This window comes from Sinohyriopsis cumingii, chromosome 16 (assembly GCF_028554795.1).
Source record: "Sinohyriopsis cumingii isolate HCF-2022 chromosome 16, ASM2855479v2, whole genome shotgun sequence".
Classification (NCBI taxonomy): Eukaryota; Metazoa; Mollusca; class Bivalvia; order Unionida; family Unionidae; genus Sinohyriopsis; species Sinohyriopsis cumingii.
Window position 1 is genome coordinate 56,418,053 of NC_142976.1, and position 15,055 is coordinate 56,433,107.

Genomic DNA, 15,055 nt, shown 5'->3' on the forward strand with positions numbered 1-15,055 from the left:
TGAAAACGTTCACCATTCCCGCTGGACAGCGATCCATGATCGAAGATCATCTGTTCCAAGGACAGTTACCCAAGCGTTTGATTGTTGGTATCGTCAGGAATTCAGCCTTCAACGGAACCCACGATCAAAATCCTTTTGAGTTTCAACATTACAATGTGTCCAAGATCGAAGTCAGTCGCGACGGCAAGACCTTGTGTACCCGACCCTTTGAGCCCAACTTTGGTGTCGCGAAGAATGATTTGAGATCGTACTTGTCCCTGTACGAAGCCACGGGACAGTTAGGAACCAACACCAGTCACGGTATTTCGTACGACGATTATGCAGGAGGCTATGCTTTGTGGGGTTTGATTTCACTCCAGACCATGGCAGCGACGAGGGACATTTCCACCCTATAAAATCCGGTCAGATTCGTGTGGAACTTCAGTTTGCAAATCCACCTCCAGATCACACAGTGAACGTCCTCCTGTATGCAGAATTTGACAATACCATAGAAATCAACAGTTTGAGAGAAGTCATTCTAGACTACTAGAAGCCATGGAAGACTGTTATCCCTCTTTGCCTAGTGGAGAAACTTTGAAGATGGAATGTGAGGAGACCAGGGAAGAAGAATCTCAAGACAAAGACGAAGAAGTTATCATGATGAAGTCAAGATGGCCAGAACAAGAAGCCCATTTAGTCTCCTGTTTTGCCAAACACTTGGTCGAAAAAATGACGGAATTGATCAAGAAAGATTGCTATGGATGTCAAAACGATCATCCCAGTCAAATTCAACACGATAAATGCCTGATGCTGAGTCAAGAAAAAAAATTGAAAGAGTATCTGGACGAAGCTTGGAGTCTCATCTCGGACGAAGTCGTGTTGCATCAGTGGTATAAAGACTTGCGTGAACATTCTTGTCCACCATTAACCACTCAAGAGATCCATCGTATCGAAGCTCTCCTGAATCAGAGTGGGGAGACGAAGCGAAGAAACGGTTATTTGGCAGACATTTTCAAGCAAAAAGTCAGGATCGAATTGATAACTTATTATTACCTGTGAAGAAGAAAAAAAACACACAAAACATGGATACCTGGGAACTTTATTACCTTTTGAACCACAGTTCGTACACGGCTTCTTGGAATCCTGTCGTCTGTGCTAAAGATGAACTCCCTCATCGCAAACCTCAAGACCATCTAGCTTATGTGATCAACACGGACGATAGTCATCTCCCAGGAACCCACTGGGTAGCCGTCTACTTTCCTCAAGAAGGATGTGTGGAATATTTCGAGTCATACGGATTGCCTCCTTTGGAAGACGATATCATCGACTTTATGAGAAGAAATGCTCAGACCACCCGATTCAATAATGTGAAATTACAAGGCACAGATTCCTTGGTGTGTGGACAATATTGTGTGTATTTTCTGCATTATCGCAGCCTGGGTTATTCCTTAGAACATTTAGTGACTCATTTTGATCCTCGTTCTTCTTCTAGAAACGATGTGAAAGTAGATCAATGGTTTTGTGACCATTATGCTTATCTTTTGTCTCAAGCTAGGAAACGTAGTGTCCATCAATGGCCTAATGACTTCCAACAGTGGAAATCACAATTTTATTCACAACGTTGTCAACCCTGTTTAAAGTAGAGTGATAATTGAAAAAAATGTTTGTAATTAGAAAAAAATGTTTGATGTTATATTGTTGAATTATTATTATTAAAAATGTTATAGTTGTTTGTTAGTATTAAGTGATTTTGAATAAAAAATGTTGTGTTTTGAAAAAAATGCCTTTGTCTTTTGTTTGGCTATAAGAATTTTGATTCATGCTCTTTGACTTCTTACTATCCCTCTCATGGCACTCATTGAACGTTCCGGCTCGAAAACCGTGTAGGGATGTTTTCCTTCACGTCCGCGCTTTGACTTTAAAGCCGGGCTAGCCTCCAGTCTAACCATCCATTGTCGACTCATCCTCCTACGAAGATGTGCTCCAAACTAGCTAAGCCAAACGAAGCCTACGTGAATTTGCATAGGGTCAGACACAGTCTGATACCAAAGCCAGAAGAGACAGAGAATGTGAGAATGCTAAAAGTCACTGAAGACCTGATAAAAGAGCTCTTCAGAGAAGAAGTGAACAGGGAGAAAGAAGAATGGACAGAGAAGTACAGACTTCAGAAACAGCAGAGAGAGCAGCAACAGCAGCAGCAACCTGAACCTGACAGAGGATTTGTCGATTGTCGTATCGACACCAAAGAGTTCTTCTTCTCTTTCCGAAGAAGCAGACCTATCGTCAGAAAGTCTATCGTCAGAGGACATCGCATTCTTAGAAACTAAAAGATTGCCATAGCAAACAAAAAAAACCAGCCCTTTTCAGGGCTACCCAATACTCTAGAAAAGAAATAACAATTGATTTGCCAATGTGTGTATGTAGAGTAGTGTGAATATAAACACTGACTCTTTTTTATAGTGTGAGTTTATGTGTTTGTGTATATGATTGTGTGTTTGTAAGTGCTCACGTAAGTTTGTGTGGATAGTAGATCATGATCAAGTTTGTTTTTTTTTTGCTGTTTGACGTGTGGGGAGAGTAGATTTGGGGTTTGATTGCTTTGCGTATGTGGATAGTATATTGAAGTGATTAATGAAAATTTTTAAATTAGTAATGGGTAGTATAAAAAAGTGAGTGAGTGTTTTTTTTAGGTCGGCGCGTTGTTTGGTCATGATCTAGGTAATATCAATTTTGTTTTAGGGGGATGTTTTCCTTCACGTCCGCGCTTTTAGTATAAATGGAAAATCGCTGGGCAGTCTAGCTACCCTGTTCATTCGTTAACAAGACAATGAATACCAGAATTGTAAAGCTTCTAGAACTCCAGATGCACCTGGAATATGCCAGGCGCATACTAAATGAACTGGCCGCGGAGGCCATTGTCGAAGAGGGAAGGAGGAAAGAGGAGGAGGAAAGAAGAAAAAAAGAAGAGGAGGAAAAGGAGAGAGGAAATTTCAGAATCCCAGAGACAGAAAATTGGGATTCTGAAGCCACTTATCCCGCCTCTGCTCTCCCCCAAAAAGAGTGAAAAGAGACTGCGGAAGAAGATGTGTGTGTGGTGCCAGGCCTGGAAGGTGCCATCATTAACCAGGTGCCATGGAGTTCAAAAACAAACAGCCCTTTTCAGGGCTACCCAATACTCTAGAAAAGAAATAGTAATCGATTTGCCAATGTGTGTATGTAGAGTAGTGTGAATATAAACACTCTTTTTATTTTCTTGTGTGTGTGTGTGTGTGTGTGTTTGTAAGCTCTGACGTACGTTTGTGTGGATAGTAGATTTGGGTTAAATTTTAATGCTTTGCGTGTGTGAATAGTAGATTAGGGGTTTGTTTATTGATGCTTCACGTATGTGGATAGTAGATCATATGAAATGAGAAAAGTAGGGGATGTTTTCCTTCACGTCCGCGCTTTAACTATAAAACTAACAGGGTTTGCCATTGGAGCCCATTCCATGGAATAAGCAAACAAGAAGATGCCAGCAGCTTCAGCTTTGTATAACAGCCTTATGGGAAGTTGGTACTGGATGGTGGATGGATTGAATTTAGCAGAAAGGCTTGAACAGGAATGGAGGCATGCAGTGACAAAAGACTTTGTCTCAAGACAAGTAACCAGCCTCCACTTAGCAATCGATGTTGTGAAAGAAATGATAGAGGATGAGGAGAAGAGAATCAGAGGTTTCATTAACCCACCGTATGTGAAAGTGGGCAAGTTGAAAAAAGAAGCCATAGTTTATGTGACGAGTGTAAGGTGTTTTTTAGAAGACATTGTAGAATGGACAGATTGGTCTTTTGTGAAGTGGGGCTTAGACAAGCTTAAGAAAGCGGAAGAAGTAATGAGGAAAGTGCTGACCGAAGAGGTCAAGAACATCAAAGAAAAGTGGTCAAAGGAAAGAAAAGAAGAAGAAAATAGAAAGAAAAAGGAAGAACTAGAGAAACTAAACGCTAACTGGATGAAAATCCAACAGAAGTTCCGAGCCATGGGTCACCCGGACTGGATACCGGAAACAGAAAAGAAGAAGAAGAGGTAAGGAATGATGGAAAAAATAAGGGGATGGATAAATAAGTTAAGGAGTTAGAAGAAGAAGAAGAAACCCAAAGGCCCTTTTCAGGGACACTCCAACGATTTTTCTCCATGTTAAATTTCCATTGACGCTAAACAGTCCCAGGGGTGTCTGTAATGCTAATTCCCATTGACGCTGAATCGTCCCCATTCACTACTGTCGAATTACAAGTCCATGAAACGAGTAGATATTTCTTACCCGCTGAAATTAGAATTGGTTTTGTTAATAACGGCATCGTTGCGTTGTTTGACAGTGCTAAGTATATACTTGATGGAAAAATGATAACAATTCAGAAGGATGTTGATGTTGCTACGACAAAAAGAGGTTTAGTAAGATACTCTGATGATTATACAAGATCAGCCGGCCCCACAATAATGTTTGCGAAGGACACTTCCGACCATCCTAGCGACATACAGTATAATATAAGACGACCAAGAAATTGTGCCGACAACGCCGACGCTGATATGTGGCCCGTGGTTCATGGTGCTAATCCAGATTACAACTTAGGATTTTTAGCACGTCTATCAATGTTGGGACAAGGTCGTAGAGGTTTTTCATGTGCGATTCCACTATCTCACATCTTTGGATTTTGTAGAAATGTTAGAAAAGTTATCTTAGGAGCTAAGCATACAGTTGCTGTTGTAAGAAAGGCTACCAACGACGAGCTATCTGGCGACCTTTGGGCGATGCTGTTAAAGTAATACTAACAAAACTTTCGTTGTGGATGCCAGTAATGACTCCAACGATCGCCGAAGATCAACGATTGTTGTCTTTTATGGATCAAGGCGGTAAATAATCGCTGAGTTGGCAAACAGTAATCACGCATAGTATTCAAACTAACGTTAATTTTTTTTTACATGGCATATAGCATCAAAGCAGGGAGTTTCTGCACCGCGACATATATTTGTTGCTTTTAAGGAATCCGCGCGACTAAACTCACAGAATCGTAGTCACATGATATTTGACAAATCTGGAATTCGTGAATTTTTTAATGGATAAAAGAACAACAAGAACCAATTGAAAACATACTACTGAATTTTGATCAGAATCAAATAACGCGTGTGTATTATCGGTTACTGATATTTATAGGGCTCGATCAAAAATTTGAGACACAGGATTGCAAATATCACAACTAGATTTTAAAAATTTGTATCCGATCTATTACTTTTCGGTAGACCATCTTGATTTATAAAAACAACCTGTTGTTGATATTCATTTTCGAGCCAGCGTAAATACAGGTGGCGGTGTTAATTACAGAGTAAGAGCGGTTATACTCGGTGACAAATCAATGTTACTCGAAGGTGTTGGTGGGCGAATGAGAGTTATTGACGCACCAGTAGAAAACATGTAACATTGTTTTTAACAATGTGTAATTGTAATTAGATCACCGTTGATATTAGAAATGTCATTTCATCATATTAATGTCATTCTGACTCCTGCTCAGATTAAAAAAACTACAATCCGCGTAGGTAAAAAATTCCGGAACCACAATAACTCTAAACCATAACCAGATCACAGGTGGTCAAAATAAGTTGTCTCTGACGGAACGTGAACTCAAAAAATTCATCGATGCTAAGAAAGCCAAGACTGGAATAAGAATTATTCTTTCGGTAGGTGCCATTTCAGACATAACTAAATCAGGTGGTATATTTCCACTTCTCGCGCCGATACCAGCATTGATAGCCACTGAAGCTTCAGCCGTTAGGTTGTGTTGTAACCTCCGCTAGAATGGCATTAAAAAAGCAACAGGAAAGAGCCTAAGACTTCAGGAACTCTATCGATACGGTCTATCCATGAAAGGGAGATCGGTAAACGGATCGGGTCTAAGACTTCCAGGAACACTTCGTTAGAAAACAATAGTTTTTCACCAGCGCTATCAGCGCCGACGGTGGCACAGATGTCAAATTTCGATTTACTTGATGCTTCTAAAAATTAAATATAAAAAAATTTAGAGGAGTTTTTATGCACGATCAGTTGCCGAGTAAACCAAACAGCGCTGACACAGGTATTATCAATCTTGATAATAGTACAGGTGCTCGTACTCATTGGGTGGCATACGCAATTGACACACGTGGAATTATCTATTATGGTTCGTATGGGTTGGCACCGCCGCAGGAATTGATGAAATGTGTGAAATTCATATAAAAAATGTACCGATTTGGTATTCAACATTACCAACTCAGACAATAACCGATCCGCCAATATGCGGCCGTGAAGTAATTGCTGTACTTGACACTGTATCAAAATCAGTATTACCGCCTCATAATATCAAAATCAGCATTACCGCCTCACGAAGTCGTGCATAATTATACAAGTACAAGGCATTGCTCATCCGGGAGGGATGGCGATTTAAATAGATCTTAAAGTATAATGGTGAATATTTATGGAAGCTCCTCGTCGCGGAACAAGAAAAAAAAATCGATTTATCAAATTACGCGAGCAAGGACTAACTTGCTGATATTATGAACCTCTCTGGAGTTGACCAAGATGAGGTTGTTATTTTTCAGGATAAATACTGTGTTTTAAAAACGCGTAATATAAAATGAAATGACATAGCTAGGAGAGTTCTCTGTGCTACCACGGATAATATTCCTGTGTTTACTGACGGTAGTAGAATCAGCGAGTCAAATATATCAATTGCAACTATTAGAAATGAAATTGCAAAAAAATGTCACCGGTCGTTTGCGTAACACCGGTGATACAATGACAGGTGAATTTAGTATGAACGGAAATAAAAAAAAAGTTGTTTTAAGAGATCCAACATCTGTTGAAGATGCCGCAACAAAAAAAAAATATGTAGATGCATGTTATAATACCGTAGATGGTAAACTAGTGACACTGCGGGCCGAGTATGACGTTCACTTAGGCGCATTTAATAATACTCGTCGTAATTTTCAAAAGCTCCAAAAAATCGCCAATGATTTCTTTGGCTCTCCGTTGACTGTTGACGTAAAACTCGTTGATATTAACACAAAACTCGGTGATATTTAGACAGCGTTGTCAGATATTGAAACGATTAAAACAAAAACTAGAAGATGTCATAAGTGGGATTCCCGATATCGTAAAAAAAAATGAATCTGATTAAAATTCCCCACATGCAGATTACCAACAACGCATACACGGTGTCATCAGGATTCTCAACATGGTCACAGCAAAATAATACTATGAAACATACCGCGGAAGTCACTGGTGTGTATAGACTGTCTGTGTTCAGCGCTGCAAAATTTAGTATATACACTACGTATCCCTGGTGTCATTCAATCGATAGTTATTCTGTAACCGTGTCTATTGTGCTAAATAGCGGAGACGAAAAAACGTTTATACTGGAATCATCTGATTAAAAAATTAACCTCAGCGTCCTACTGGTGGTGTTTGAATTTGTCACTGAAACACCTCAATTGGTTACTGTGTAAAATATAATGAGCCTTTCCCCACAAAATTTCAGGTATAAACAGCGCTAAAAGATATCGTCGACGAGTATACATTTAATTGGCCAACTACCAAAATCAGTTTCTGCATTGTAACCTTGTTAAGGAAACAGACGTTATCTTTATGAGCACACTACCACAGCAAGGCCATGTTTTGTTTGGTGCATCGGAGGCAAATACTACAGTCGGTTATATGTATGTATGTATCGATCATCCCTAGCCGTTAATTAATCCAAAATTGACTGAGTTGTCGCGCACGTATTTAACTACGATGCCAAAGACACAGATTGGTTTGAGTAATCGGAACACAAATTATTGTCCTTAAAAGTTCTAGCTATAATTGCTCTTGAGCCTTATCAATACCTCTCTGATTTTGGAAAACCTCCCATTAATACTTTCCCTTTTCCGTATTACACCGACACTTACATATAAAGGTCACACTGATATTGCCGTTCTGTTAAAATTTTCGTTGAAAATCGTCCGTGCATCTCAGTGTTCCTAATAAAATCAAAGTTATAATATACATAGTTGTTTGCTTGTTTAAATGACGTATATTTCATTTCTTTTAATTTTAGCACTTTATATTTTGACAATTTGATTTCCTCCGAAAATCATTTCGGATTTTTCGTAACATCTACTTCTTTTTCCATCGTACTGGCGTATTGAGGGTTAGAAGATCTTGATGTTTATGGTCTTTCATACGTTGCAGGAAGGTAATTCATGTACCTCTTAATAGATGAGTCGCATTCGGATCATTTTGGAGGTCTTTTTACTGATTCAGATATTTATTTTTGGACGAGTTTGCAAATCCATACATATTGACGGTCAAATAGCTAGTGAGTGAGGTAAATTATGTGATAATGTATTCTTGCTCCCAACCGAAGCCAAGAACGGTTGAGTACAACCTTAAGGAGTGCTAGAGAGAGAGAGAGAGAGAGAGAGAGAGAGAGAAAGAGAGTGCAAAAAGCTTGTTAATTATTGAGTGCCACCTTAAGGAATGCCAAAGAGTGCTAGTAGCATGGTAGCTGTTGAGTGTCACCTAAAGGAATCACAAAGAGTGCTAGTAGCATGAGAGCTGTTGAGTGCCACCATAAGGAATACCAAAGAGTGCTAGTAGCATGATAGCTGTTGAGTGCCACCTTAATCAATGCCAAAGAGTGCTAGTAGCATGAGAGCTGTTGATAGCCACCTTAAGGAATGCCAAAGAGTGCTAGTAGCATGATAGCTGTTGAGTGCCACCTTAAGGAATGCCAAAGAGTGCTAGTAGCATGACAGCTGTTGAGTGCCACCTTAAGGAATCCCAAAGAGTGCTAGTAGCATGATAGCTGTTGAGTGTCACCGGAAGGAATGCCAAAGAGTGTTAACGTCTTGATAACGTTTCACGTGTTTTTTGGGGCATTCTTTTGCACCCTTTATGTATTTATAATTTACTCTCTGTATCTTTTATGCTGCTTGTTCGTTCATTTTGGAGGGAATACGTCAATACTCAAGATTTACCACAATATGTGTCATATGCTGTATCGAGGCTCCTATGAACCAGGCGGAAAATATTATTTCTCTTTCTTGGTACCAGCAGCTGACTCTCTTGGCGCTCACCAGGAAGAGGATGGTGTTAGGACTGGTGTCAGAATAATGTGACTGGGTGGGACATGATGCAACATGTCTGCGGCATGATGCTCCAGTGCTAAACATCGCTATAAACTGCCACATTGCAGTCATCGTTGCGATATGACGCAAATTGTTAAAGCTACATTCAAACCCCACACACACACACACACACACACTCACTCACTCACTCACTCACTCGCACTTCACTTTCTGATTACATATATTGCCTTTTGTATATTTTGAGCATCGGAAATTAAATAAAAGGTTCTAGAAACTTTTGCTGTATACTCAATTGCTGTTATCGTGATCTTGCTGTGTTGCCTTTATTTGAGGCACAGCAGTTATGAAGTCGTCTTAGTCAGCGTCGTCGGCGTAAACTCGTTGTTAAAGTATTTTGCATGCCCGTACCACATATAAAAACACTGCTGGTGGCAGTTTGACGTTACTGGCTACATTTTAAAATAAAATATTTTAAAATACATTATTGACAGATTTCAGTACAAATTTCCTTTATCAATGGATTTGTGTTTGGAACATTGCATAAGTAGACACTTAAAGTGCGTTTAAAGAAAAGTTGCTGCTAGGTCATGCTTTGTCCACCCTTATCTCATTGAGCGCAGCCCCATGGTAAAAACTTGGAAATCAGAGATCCCCAGCCTAAATCTATATGTGCCCTTCCACTGCATAACAAAGTCATGTGTTGTATGCAGCTAGCATTGGCCCCACTCAAGGTTTCTCCCTATTCAAATGGGACTGGCTTCTGCCTCAATACTTTACCACTTAAGTATATATATATATATATATATATATATATATATATATATATATATATATATATATATATATATATATATATATACACACACACTTCCTAGGCATTGCAAGGGGATTTAATTTATGCAATCAGCGTAAGTTCCTGGATCAATCCTGACCATCTTGAAGCCCCATACCCTGTATTTATAACTTACAAACCGTTGAAAGCCCTACCATATGACCAGGTATACACTCCATCGTTATGAAAGGGAAATTTAATTAAACATCTAAAATTGTACATCGGTCTCTCGCTTTCCTTGCGGGCTTGATCCTGGGTCATAACTTAGAAGCTGTCAATAGATTCACCCTTAAAGTATGTATGCAATTAACTGCCATGTAAATACAATTTTCTTTATATAGACGAGGCTGAAAACGGCGAGACGTAGCGTTCCACAGAATATTTGTTTGTCATACCTGTTACCACGTACAATAAATAATTCAGTCGGGTTTTGTGTTGTGTTATGGTTGGTATACTCAGTGGTTGAAACAAAGACGAATCGCGTCAGATACGAAGGATAGCATTTGTTACTGGATCCCGGGTATGTACACTCTTATACATTTTGATTCTGTTAAGAGTTACTGTCAAAAATATGCTGTTGTGATGGGAAAATTCATTCGCTGTTTGTTTTGTTGTTTTTTTCTTTGCTTTTTTGGGGTGGGGGAGAGAACCGATAATAAAATATACTTAGCTTAAATGCAGTTCTTGTTGGAGTATATGTTAACTGTGACAGATAACAAGCATATATTTTTCTCAAGTTAAGTTACTCATTATTCATCATGTCTGCTTTCTGTTGTAATGAACAAATCTAGATGCACATTGTTTTCCCAAATAAGAAATGACAGGAGTTTATTATTATGTTAATTATACAATGTTCGTGCATTTTATTGCATGATATCTGATATATTATCTACATCTGTTATGTGATCATTCATCTGATGTATAAATAATATTTGCATGAATAATGAACCTATCTAGTTCACCAGAAATTTCTTGCAATAAAAACTATATTAACATCTCTCTCTCTCTCTCTCTCTCTCTCTCTCTCTCTCTCGGAGGTCCCCGTGTGGCCGAGTTGTCTAGGCGCTTGCCTTTAAAGATCATTGACATCTCACCTCTGTTAGTGTGAATTCCAGTATCGGGCTCGGCCAACATGGGTATGTGAGAAAGCTTGCCAGTAGTTTCTGTGGGAAGGTGGTTTATGCAAGAACAACGCACTGAATGGAATACTACCTTCTCATTGGCCAACTAAAAATAAGTTATAAATAAATGCAGGACGTCATTTTCTTTTAACCAGTGAGAGGACAGTGTTGCATTCAGCGGGATCTCACTTGCATATTAAGCGGGCTATGTCGAGCAGTAGCGTGGGAAAATGGTATGGCATTCCTTAAAGGTATGATAGTAAGCCAAACTTTGGATACGCATATAAAGTCGAACGCCTGAGCTAAACATCGGTACCAAATTTATTACGCTACGCGAAATGTATTTTGTAATAACAGCGTTTATTCTTAATTGGGTCGCGCGAGAAAGGAGAGAAGTGCCCTCCCTTGTAGTTATTATATAGTACATGCATGACAGGTCAATTGTAAGCAACGATACGAGCCCCTGTGGTTTATTCCTGGGTTTTCTCGGATTCTTCCTCCACTAAACATACTGGCCTCCATGTATAGACTGTCATGTGGTTTCTCGGATTCTACCTCCACTAAGCATAATGACCTCCATGTATAGTCTGTCATGTGGTTTCTCTGATTCTTCCTCTACTAAACATACTGGCCCCCAAGTATAACCTGTCACGTGGTGACAGATATCATTAGACTCATACATACTCTCTCTCTCTCTCTCTCTCTCTCTTAAATAATGGCTATCACAACAGAGTTAGAGAACAGTGGCATGCCACTTTTTGGGCGGACGGAGAGACGGATGTTATCGGTTGAGACACTTTATGACATTACATACAATGATCTTAAATTTTCCTATTTGCTCTTATTGAAAGAATTTCAAGCGAATAATCCAAGGCATACGAAGAAAAAAAAATTAACTTATTGCATCGCACGTTAGACTCCAAAAAGAAAAATACTCCCGAGTCAGTGTCCCTAAACACAAAAAACGATATTTGCATCAAGAAAATGAAGACACATATTACTTTTTCTGACATTGATTGGAAGCCTGTTTCTGCTCGTTGCATTCATGATTAGAATGATGACTCGACTGTTTACCGCTATGCGTAGGATAATAGCTTGTATGTTTTATACTGTAATCTTGAAATTTAAAGAACCGATTTCGATTTTCATGTTCTCAGTTTAATCAATACTAAAATCATTTTTTGTAATCCAACACAGTTGCCGATGATGTTACCCTTAAAATGCTCCATACTGTGACAGACCACACACACACACACACACACACACACACACACACACACATACATACATACATACATATATATATATATATATATATATATATATATATATATATATATATATATATATATATATATATATATATATATATATATATATATATATATATATATATATATATATATATATACATATTCACAGATACCTGCGACATTAGTTAACATTTCTGGGATGACGTTTGTTTTACTATTTTATGTAAAACTTGACCCCTAGGTCATTCCTTTGAGGGGAAAAATGTCACATTACACATTTGTTACGTCGACTGGCACACGTCTTTACCCTTTCCAGTTGTGATCATGCTAAGACGCAATTTAAAAAAAAACAAACGTTCTTATAACAGTTTTATGAAGGCTACATCACGTTCAGTTGTCTTCGCTGGTCCATTTGTCCTCCTACACTTGTATCAATGTCCAGCTTGATTCACTATCGGATGGATTATAGATCAAGACATAAACGTTTTACAAATAAAAGATGCAGACCTTTTCAGACACGTAAGTCCATTAGTGATAGGATGAGAAATAATGACCAAAAAAAATTGTTGCAAATAAGTACAATTTATTGCGACTATTCGTAAAATGTGCGCGAATATTTGCAATATTTTTGCAAATATACGCAATGATGTTGTGAATATCTGCAATAATTTTACCTATGTTTATACAATACTGTTGGAACATTTTATATCTTTGCGAATATTCACAATACTTTTACCAAAATGAGCAGCACCAAAAATAAATGGATATGAATAACTGGACTACTATTATTCCTAGGAAAATAAAAATTAAACAAATCCTTTTCGTCAGATAAGACCAAAATTTAAATAGATCAAGACCTGGATATGTACGGTGGTAGAACATTCGCTATACGTCTCACCAGTCCTGGATTTAATCCAAAAGAGGCTCCAACATAATGACCACTCGACCTGGTCTTACATGCCAGGACGTTTTGATTGTTGGATATTAGTTCTTTTTCACGACTGACTTTAATAAATCTTACGTACAAATTATAAATTATACATTTACAATCTTCGGCATTATTTGCTAATAACTGGGCAACAGATAACTAGTCTCGCGTTATAATTTACCTGAGCAGATTTGACCTACGTGATTTGTCGAAATTTCTGTGTGAATGAACTTGGAATGTGTGAGCTAGTATTATCGAACACTTCTGGCACGTGTTGATACTCAAGATGAAAATTGCTAGTGCTACTGACTGATTATGCTAATCAGAATTTCAATTCCTACGCGAGATAATGACGAGACTCTTGTAGCTAGACAAATAATGTCGACCTTCCATCAGCGACCATATACAAACGGTGTTTCTGGTAAGCTCAATAATTAAGTGGATAAAAACATCAACAATGAAAAATTATGTTAATGATACGAAAGCATGTGTAACGGCGGAAACTTTGAATATACAGTGCTTTGCCTAAAGTAAGTTCTTATTTACGTAAATGCCACCGACTTTTGAAGGGAGCAGTCAACAAGTCAATTAGTGGAGAGAACGGTGTAGTCACTAATCCTTTGCATAGTCGACAGTGTAATTGCTAATCATATTGCATAGTCGATAATGTAATTACTAATCATACTGCAGAGTCGACAGTGTAATTACTAATTATATTGCATAGTTGAAAGTGTAATTACTAATCATAGTGCATATTCGACAGTGTAATTACTAATCATACTACAGAGTCGACAGTGTAATTACAAATACTGCAGAGTCGACAGTGTATTACTAATAATATTGCAGAGTGGACAGTGTAATTACTAATCATACTGCAGAGTCGACAGTGTATTACTAATCATACTGCAGAGTCGACACCAGTCCAATATGGTTACAGATCGTCTCAAACGTAAAATTTTACCCTACCTTTAATATTGCCAAAAATGTTCCCTACAGCTTTTTATCCCCTCACCATGGCTTACAAATTACCCACTGTTCATTAAGAAGCCCTTTTATAAATGAAACTATTGTATGTAAATCGATGACGCGTCTGTGTGCCCAGAATTTATTTATAAGCAATATTTGGGGTGGGGGAGAATACAGTTGCATGAGAATTAAATTATTGGGAGTAAATTCAATAATGGTGATAAATTAAATATTTGCTTCTATAATATAATTCATTTGCATATTAACTCTTGCACAGTATATCCATTATTAGAATCTATGTTATCATTTCTAAAGACTTCGGTTGAAAGACAAGAAATACTCTTTCTTACAAAATCTCAACACATGCATTTAATGAATCAATCAAAATTGTAAAAGAAAAACAATCAGGACACATTTCAAAATTGTCGTTTACATAAAAGTCCATGGAATAGTTTTCGAGGTGAGAACTTGTTTAGAGTCAAATGCTGTATTCCACGTTTAGAAAAACACCGTGACTTTTGTACTTTACGTGTTCGTACTACGTTAACTTTGTAAAACATTTGAATTTATTCTCTGTATACTAACGAGCCATTTGTAACTTTAAAATAGGAACGGCTTAAGAGCCACGAAGGGACGCTCGCATTAACGCAAAATTCAATAGTCATAATTCATCATAAAGGTGAAAAGATTAAAAGATACGAGTCATATATTCATGACATAAGGTATTGTGCAAACCTTCACCGGATTTCAATGCTTCTACTGGAATTTAGCGAAGAATTTTAGCTCTTCAGAACAACATTCGGAACTCTTCAACTTTTTATGAATAGGAGGAGATTCTAATGTT

At 38.1% G+C, this 15,055-nt stretch overlaps 1 protein-coding gene across 2 annotated transcripts in view; it reads left to right on the forward strand.

The window, feature by feature from the left end:
• Positions 1-10,308: 10,308 nt before the first annotated feature.
• The window catches only part of LOC149780465 (sodium- and chloride-dependent glycine transporter 1-like), a 65,041-nt gene continuing 60,294 nt past the window's right edge, over positions 10,309-15,055 (forward strand). The window contains exon 1 of one of the 2 annotated variants that reach the window (XM_089937409.1): positions 10,309-10,463. The gene's annotated coding sequence lies outside the window, so the exon portion shown is untranslated. Of the gene's footprint in view, positions 10,464-11,255; positions 11,316-15,055 lie in introns of those variants that run through there. The other variant, XM_089937410.1, reaches the window with a different exon arrangement.